Below are 9,361 nucleotides of genomic sequence, written 5' to 3'. Positions count from 1 at the left end.
ATTTCACCCTATGAGTGTATGGTAAAAAAAAAAAAGAAACCGGGATAGCGCTTCAAATTGAACACATGCAAAAACAATATGTACTCAATAGTGCAACAGTCAGTTACAAGGTAGAGGCGAAATGAATATTAAATTTTAAAAAAATCTGTTAAGTTAAAAATTAAAAGAAAAAAAAGTTCTTTATCGCTAAAAAAAAATTGAACAGCACAAAAAATTCGTCCGTCTTCGTCAACAAGTGAAAATTAATTTAAACGTATTTGAAGCAACTCACTCAAAGGCGGAACAGAACCCAAAACATATGGGCAATCCATGATGCCAAACATTATTGACTGATTATTAGTAATCTTGTTTTCCAAAGGGCTGCTATCTATGTCAATAAATCGTCGGTCTATGTTACACTTGCTGGGCGGAACAAACAAAGCACGTCCTTCATTGCACTCAAATAACCTAAAAATAATGGTTTTAATTAAAAATCTACCTATATAATAAAAAAACAGTAGGGTCAGCTTATTTAGATTAGAGTTAAGTAAAATGTTAAACAATTTATTTTTCATTGTCTAGCTAAATTGGGTAATACATGTTTCGCAAATTAATTATTGATTTACCGAATCCCATCATAGCTTCCATTGGAGGTCGAAAGATGTTTCAAATTTACTACGTCATCTTCAAGTTCTATTCCGATGAGTATGTTGTTAGATGATTCCGAAGGTAGTCCAATCCATCGAATGACACCATATAGCTCATCAGATAGTTGAGAATCAGCTACTTCAACGAGAGAACCAACCGTAAGAGTAGTTCCGGGTATTTCATTTGCATTTTTACCAAGCAGATTTGGATCATCTATATTTAAAAAAAAAAAAAATGCGTGCAATTTGCACGAATTTAAAATTAATTGCGACGTCAGTAAAAAGGCCAAGTATAGACTTAAGACTCTATATCCTTGTAAGTTTATACTCTTGCTGTTACTATTCCCGTACCTTTAGCCGTCAAAATAAAAAAAAAAAAAACGTTTCATTTAAAACGTGTAATGTTCGCAAAAAAACGGCCTATAATTTTAGGCTGAAGCCATACGGCGAATGTACATAACTGCTATTTTTTCATCAGACTATATGACAGCTAAATATGTATACTAAACTGTTAATTATTATTTTTTGACAATCGCATGAGATGTAGGGAAGTTAAAGTAAATAAAAGTCTCTGTTTTCGACTGATTTAGCTATATGATATACTCTCCCGATCTAAATCAAATTTAGCACAGTCATTAAAGCTTTGGTAAACTAAGAAAAGTAATTAAGTTATTGTTAAAAGTCTCTGTTTTTGACGGATCGTTCCATCTGTAAGTTTATGAAAGTAAACCGAGTGCTTGCTTGGATTTGCTCATTAGAGTAATGACGTGTTTAGTAGATAAAATAATCGCTCTCGAGCTCAAACTCGCTGAAAAGATTAAAGCCGGTCTATATTGACTATAAAAATTTGTAAATAAAGAAATAAACTACAATATATGTACACAAGGGCGGGTCAATTTTTTGACAGCCAGCTCAATGTCCAAAAAATATGGAACATATTACAAACCGCGTAATGCGTCCTATCTCTAATGTCTACTTCGTCTACATGATACCGACATAAAAAAAAAAAAAAAAATTTGTTATCCACAATCGTTTCCATTATTCCCGATGGAATTACCTTTCAGTATTGCTTCATCGGGGGGAAACTTCACCTACGTTGGGGTTCGAACACAATAGAATTCTAGTTTTAGTAGGTCTCCAATGAGCCACCGACTAGTGGTACCGACATATGACATTGTACATAATTTTCACAGCAAGCATAATTCTAACCAGAGGGCCGGGGCTAACTTCGACCAGCGTCAAAGTTTGTATACCCTTGCAACTTATTGGTAACTCTTTCCTTACCTATTAGCCAGCAATGTGGAAGAACGTTTTATCTAAAAAGGCTTATGTTTGCGAAAGAATGGCCTACAATCGTAGGAAATAACGAAGATATTGATCAAAGTGACTGTTTTCCACCGATCGTTCCTATGGGAGCTATATGATATAGTCACCCGATCTTTATCAAATTCAACACAGTCATTAACAGATATATTAAATTAAGAAATGTTTAATTTGAAAACAATCACGTTAAAAGTAACGAAGTTATTTACAAAAGTCACTGTTTTCGCCCGACCGTTTCTATGGGAGCTATATGATATAGTCATCCGATCTTGATCAAACTTGTCACAGTCATTGACAGATATACTAAACTAACAAATGTTAAATTTGAAAGCAATCGCGTTAAAAGTAACGAAGTTATTTACAAAAGTCACTGTTTTCGACCGATCGTTCTTATGGGGGCTATATGATATAGTCATCCGATCTTGATCAAATTTAGCACAGTCGTTTATAAGCGTAATAAACTCTCTAATATTAAGTTTCACGATAATTACACAGAAAATAACGAAGTTATTGAGAAAAGTCACTGTTCGTGACTTTGGGGTTTGTATGGGAGCTTTATGATATAGTGGTCCGATCCGGCTGAATCCGAGATATACAACGCCTGCAGTATATACAAGCAGGTGCAAAATTTCAGCTCTGTAGCTCTTACGGTCTAGGAGGAGTTTGCGTTGATCCAGACGGACGGACGGACAAGGCTAGTTGAACTCGTCTCGTCGTGCTGATCAAGAATATATATACTTTGTATGGTCGGAAATGCTTCGTTCTATGCGTTGCACACTTCTGACCAAAATTAATATACCCTTTTTGCAAGGGTATAAAAATAATTAAGGAGGAAGGGTTAATTAAAATGAAGTAAGTAAGTCGACTCGCCGACTTGGGTATACCATACACCAGGTAGTTTGGTAGAAATAGATAAGATTAATTAGTCTGCCGAATTTGAATGCGATAGTCAAAAAACTACAGAAGGAAATCGGTTTTTTTTTTTAAATTATGGAGGCGGAAGTGGGCGTGGCAAAATATGAAAAGATGTATACTCGGCGCGCATACTAAGCCAGTGTACATACTAAATTTGGTGACTTTAGCTTTGTTTGTTTTTGATAAATCCAATTTTGTTTAATTTGCGGGGGCGGAGGTGGGGGTGACAAAATTTTTAAATAGCCAATATCTGCGCTTCTATTAAGCTAGTCTACATACCAAATTTAATGTCGGTAGCTGTCATAGTTTTTAAGAAAATCAAGAAAATCAAAAACGAGTATATAAACCAAATTTGATGTCTCTAGCTGTTATACCTTTTAAGAAAAATAGTTTTGTGTGATTCCTGGAGGCGTAAGTGGGCGTGGCCAAAATCCAATTAACTCTATACATTTACATACTACACGAGTATACACACCAAATTTGGTGGCTCTAGCTCTTATAGCCTCTGAGATCTGCGTGTTCATACAGACGGACGGACGGACGGTCAGACGGACATGGCTAGATCGACTCGGCTGTTGATCCTGATCAAGAATATATATACTTAATAGGGTCGGAGAAGCTTTCTTCTGCCTGTTACATACATTTTGGCGACTTTAATAGACCATTTCACCCTATAGGAAAGCAAATTGACCTTGCGATCCCAGCTTAAGCTAACAAAAGCAAATGGCAAGAACTGCTTTTGAATGGACAAGTCTATTTTGATTATGACTTAAATTAACAAATGCATTTACGTATTTTGAAAAAAATCTGTTCACATGCTTTTTACAAGCTCAAAATTTATTTTTAGTCAGATTTTGATCAAATTTGGTATTTTGCCGAATGTTAGTATATAGTAATTTAAGAGTGCCAAATTTGATTGCACGAGGTAGAAAATTAAAGGAGATAATCGAATTTATGAATTTAAATTACGGAGCGGAAAGAAATATTCATACCAAATATGGAGTCTCTAGCTAGAAGTCTTTGAGATTAACCTTTTTTTTTAATTGCCAGCTTACATACTACACGAACCTACATACCAAACTAGGTGACTCTATCTTTTATAGTCTCCGAGATTTGCTGGTTCATACGGACGGACAGACGGACGTGGACATTCAATTCGCGATTGCTCTAACGATTTCAATAAAAATTAAACTTACTACTAAACTTGCATTCGCGGTGTTATTGTTTTGTTTATCTCCTTTGCTTTTGTGTCTAACATTTTACCGTTGTAACAAACTATCGCGCTCTTGAGTACAAATTGTTGTTCCATGTGTTCAATTTGACGCGCTCTCTTCGCTCTTTCCTATTTTTGTTTGATTGCGCTCTCGTCTTTTGCCTACCCGCGTCTCAGTGATACGTGTTTTTGTGTTTTGTAATGACCGGGTTCCACTGTTATGAATATTGAATGAATGAACGTCAGTTCAGTTTTGTGTATTCTTTGGCTTAACCTATTGTTACATAGATATTCTTATGCTGCGACTTAGGCGACAGCTGCAAAAGAGAGGGACAGTGTCAGTACATACATACATATGTACATATTATTTAGGGCGCTTGCATCAAATCGCATTGTCAGCGTTCACGCGCTGGCTTGGCCCTAGCTCATGTTACGCCTGTGCATTGCTGCTCATATGAATATATTTAAAAAAAAAAAAAAATTATTCGTTATCCACCATCATATGAATATATGTATATACATATGTGCATATATATGTGAGTATGTTTATGTGAATATATTAATGTATACACATAAACATATTCAAGTGCACACTTATGTTTTATTACGTACATATTTGATTGTTTATACTTGCAACAAGGTGTCACAAGTTGAGCTCTTTGTGTTGAATGATTTTGGTATGGATACTACAGATTATCACTTGAACTTTTTACTCTTTAGTTGTGAAGGCTTACTATGCACATTAACCCTTGTGTCAGAGCTAGTCAGTATATTCTTATACACAGATTTTATACCAATAAAATTTTATTTTTTTCCTTTTATAAATTAAATTAAATCTTTCATAAAATGGTTGTCTGCTCTAAAAGTAATAACTAACGCTGTTGACTCCCATGATTATATTCTTTGTTGGCTGTGTGACAACGCGGTCTAGAGATAGTTTTGACACTTTGAGGGCTGGTTTTAACTCCAAGATGAGTTCACTGCGGTGGAGACTCTGTTTAGAAGCTTATCGCTTATCGTCTGCAAAACGTAAAAGAACCAGTCCTTGTGGTGTTTCTTTATCTGTTGAGCCCGGTTGTAAATGCGATTAGTAAGGAATTACCGGTATCACCTGGGAATGATCTCTTAAAAAAAGATGCCTATTGTAGTGTCCGATGTGTCTGGGCAATTACCCATTCCAATGGAAATTTCCGATAGTTCTAAAAGTATCTAGGGCCCCGTAAACAAGTTGACTGCTGCAGTGGGTGACTTGTCCAACGTAGCTGCTGCGGCTGACGCTTCGGGACCACGGCTATTTGTTTCTAGGCTAGACCCTGTTATCACATCTGAGGATGTAATAGCCTATATTCGGAACAAAGTTAACGTCTCGAATATTGCGGTGAAAAAATTTAAATTTTCCTATTCTCGGGACATATCGTCCTTTAAAATTAGTGTTTCCTGCCACATCAGCATCTTCTGGTGTGTCTAAAAACTAGCTTCGTCCCATAACCTGGGTTACCAGAATGTTAAAGGACTGAAATCTTAACTTTCTAATCTATATGTAGATAGTCTTTCTTTTGAACATAACATTCTAGCTTTTCCAGAGACGTGGCTAAGACCCGATATTGCTGATGCATCAGTTTTTTCCTCAAACTTTTCTATATTCAGAGGTGACCGGATTGACATGCTCATAGTTGTAGGTGATTTTAATTTACCCATTTCAGCATAGTCACTAACAGATGAATGTACCATGTTGCTGCCCTCTATGTCACATGACTTTATTGATGGCCTCTAGGCTTATCTTTATCCCAAGTCAATCCTGTCCTAAATTCTAATGGAAAATCGTTAGATCTTATTTTTGTATTGGACTCTTTCTATTGTAATGTTTCTAGGATCGAACCATTTGTTCTTCCCGAAGACAAATTTCATCCTACATTAAATTGCAAAATTGATCTGCCCTTGCTTTCACCATTACTTGGTTCAAATGAGTTTCCTCCAACTAGGTGCTTTCGTAAGACTGACTTTGCCAGCCTTAATGAAAACATTGCTACTACCGATTGGTCTTATCTGTACAATTGTAGAGATATGAACTCAGCTGTTCGTTTTTTCTATGATACTCTGAATTCACTCTTTGATATTTGTGTGCCTCTTGGTAGGCTGGAGCGGCTTAACAAACCTCCCTGGTTCTCTCGTGAGTTATCCAATTTGAAAAATGTGAAGACACGATAATATAAGAAGTTTCAAAAAACACGTCGTTCATCAGATTATGCTCTGTAACAGTCGCTCGTTCAAAGTTTATGATGCTTAATACTCAATGTTATAAGAATTATCTTAATTCTAAACGTAAGACCTCTGTGCACCCATCTTTTTTGTCTTTTCAAAATAAAAAAGCGAGCCCTGATCAGGCAATTGCCTACCTGGATGTGTACTCAGGTTCTGTGCAAACACATTATGTAAACCCATTTTAACATTGTTTCTATTGTCTGTCGAATCTTCATCTTTTCCATCTATTTGCAATGAGTCGTATATCATTCCTCTGCTTAAAAATGGGGTATATATATAGGGGTATCTCAAAATTGTCCGCTATTCCGAAAGCTTTTAAGAAAATTATAACTTCTCAATTGCAACATTTTTGCAGCTCTATTATTTCGCCATCCCAACATGGGTTTGTGAAACGTAGATCTACAACCACTAACCTTTTAGAATTTACATCAATAATTATCAAGGGGTTCAAAAATAATAAACAAACTGATGTAATATACACTGACTTTAGCAAAGCCTTTGATTCCGTTAATCATACCCTATTACTTCCTAAGCTGAGCGACATTGGGTTTCCCCCCTTTTCCTTTCTTGGGTTCGAGAATATTTAACAAATAGATAACAGAAGGTACTTTTTTAGTCTTCTTTTTCCGCTTCCATTCCTGTGACTTCTGGTGTACCTCAAGGTAGTCATCTTGGCCCTCTGCTCTTCACACTATTCATTAAAGATCTTCCATCAGTCATTGTTCATACGCGTGTACTTATGTATGCTGACGATGTCAAACTTTGTCTTACTCATAAAGATACAGATTCATTTAGTCGGCTACATACTGATCTTAAAAACTCTCAATCCAGGTGCCAGTTTTATTTACTAAATCTTAACACTACCAAATGTAAGGTAATGACTTTTTTCCGTAACTCTCCTCAACTGGTCACTTATTTTCTAAACAATAGCCCTTTAGAACGTCTAAATAATATGAATGATTTGGGCGTACTTATGGACCATAAGTTAAATTTTAACACCCATATTTCCACCACGGTCGCAAAGGCCATGAATGTCCTGGGTTTCATTAAAAGATGGTCAAAAGAATTGGATGACCCCTATACAATTAAAGTTCTTTTTACTTCGCTTGTCCGTCCTATTTTAGAGTATGGATCTTGCATTTGGTCACCTCAATATGAGTCGCACCAGATTAGACTTGAATCCGTTCAAAAGCAGTTCTTGTTATTTGCTCTTCATGGCTTAAGCTGGGATCGCAATGTCAATTGCCTTCGTATTCTAGTAGACTTCTCTTGATTAACCTTCCATCCCTAACTAACCGTAGAATTATGCTTGGTGTCATTTTTATGCACAAGCTCCTAATTGGTGATATCGACTCGCCTGAGTTATTAGCTTAGGTGAATCTGTCGGTACCATGTAGACGGAGTAGACATCCTTTAATACCTTTATCCCTTAGTCGTTGTTCTTCTAACTATGCTATGCATGAACCTTTTAGGGTCCTCTGCTCTGATTACAACCTTCTATTCCCTGTAATCTGCTCAGAGTCTTCTATTAATATACTTAAAACATCTATGCTTTCCTATTTATTTCATAGATAGTTATAGTGTTATTTGTTTTTCTGTTTTTTTCTATTGTGTATTTGTGGGTCGGGTGGGAGGTGAGCAGCTAACTACTTGGGCTCGCGCGTAACAGGCTTTGTCCTGGTGTATCGTCAACGCTAAAGGAAAAGCTTCCTTCTGCGACCTTTTGGTGACTTTAATATACATTTTATACATTTCACCCCACAGGTGTATGTATAACGCGAATATTGGCAGACATTGTCCATGACATGACCGAATAAATAATGAAGTTTATGAAAAACTGCACAGAAGAAACAAGAACAACAATGATCACGTACCACTGAAGAGGTAATTAGCAAAGTACCCGTTGTAACGAACAACAACAGAAGGCACTATCGTGGAAATTCACGAGGCAGCAACCAAGGAAGCAAGATTTTAATCGACGTAATGCCAGAAATAATTTCAATAATGAAAATGGCAAAAACCAGTAAATCCCTTCATATATTTAAATAAAAGTTTCCATCTTAGTCTTTGTATTTTCATAAAAATAAAAATGAAAAAAACAGGTAACGTGTTTACCTTGTTATTAGCTACAGGTGCAGACATATCAATAATAAAAATTAAACAAACATATTTTAAATTTATAATAACAAATGTATTTATGTATTTGTCGGATAGAGTTCGTTAAGTGTCTAATAAGTCGAAGCCTTGTTCCAATTGATTAACAGGTGTGTCAGTTATAGCCCTGGAAGTTACCTTTACAGCGGCTACAGAATGATACTTGAATATTGCTTTGGAATGTTTGGAGTAAAGTAAAAGTGCTAAAAACAATACAAGTAATAGAGAGAAGTACGAAAGCGTAAAACATGAGTGAACCAAATAGAAGTGCTGACGCCCCGACATATTTATAAAAAATTCTATTCAAATGTTTTTACAAGCAGAACTCAGTATCTCGCCCACTCTAGCATATGAGGACTCTAAAGCCCCCACCAGCCAATGTTTATATTTATAACTTGGCTATTTTTTGACCACATGAGCACCCTAGCGCCACTACTTGTTAGCGAGAGAAGTCGAAAGTCGTCGGTACAATTAAGTTGAAGAATAAGGTCGTTATAAGTGGAACATAAAATGTTGTATTTAATTAACGCTAATTTGTGAACTCGCCCTATTGATACTATTTGTTTTTGTAAACTGATCTAACTTTAAATCTCTCTATTTGTCCATATACAAATAAATCCATTACATACATATGTATATATTTTATATTTCTATTCATTTATTTATTTACGTCAACTCACACAGCAGTCGACGAAAAAGTTTAGGCTAAAATACAGATAACAATTAATTGAAGAAGGTAGCTTAGCTTTATACACAACTAAACATTCCCGACCCGGTGGAGGTGTTTTATTTGCACAAGGTGCCAGCTATGCCCCGTTTCACAGCCAATGTGGTCAGGGATGAGTTGTAGCCAATCCGAGTCCAGAAT

The 9,361-nt window shown here is 36.0% G+C and overlaps 1 long non-coding RNA gene across 2 annotated transcripts in view; it reads right to left on the bottom strand.

The window, feature by feature from the left end:
- Nucleotides 1-277: 277 nt before the first annotated feature.
- LOC137573189 (uncharacterized) overlaps nt 278-9,361 on the bottom strand; it is a 46,127-nt gene continuing 37,043 nt past the window's right edge. For both annotated transcript variants that reach the window (XR_011031838.1, XR_011031837.1), the window contains 2 exons: nt 606-840; nt 278-447 (listed from right to left, as the gene is read on the bottom strand). This is a non-coding gene — a long non-coding RNA (uncharacterized lncRNA). The remainder of the gene's footprint in view (nt 448-605; nt 841-9,361) is intronic.

This window comes from Drosophila tropicalis, unplaced genomic scaffold (assembly GCF_018151085.1).
Source record: "Drosophila tropicalis isolate 14030-0801.00 unplaced genomic scaffold, ASM1815108v1 contig_109, whole genome shotgun sequence".
Classification (NCBI taxonomy): Eukaryota; Metazoa; Arthropoda; class Insecta; order Diptera; family Drosophilidae; genus Drosophila; species Drosophila tropicalis.
This window is presented reverse-complemented; position numbering and strand designations above follow the sequence as displayed.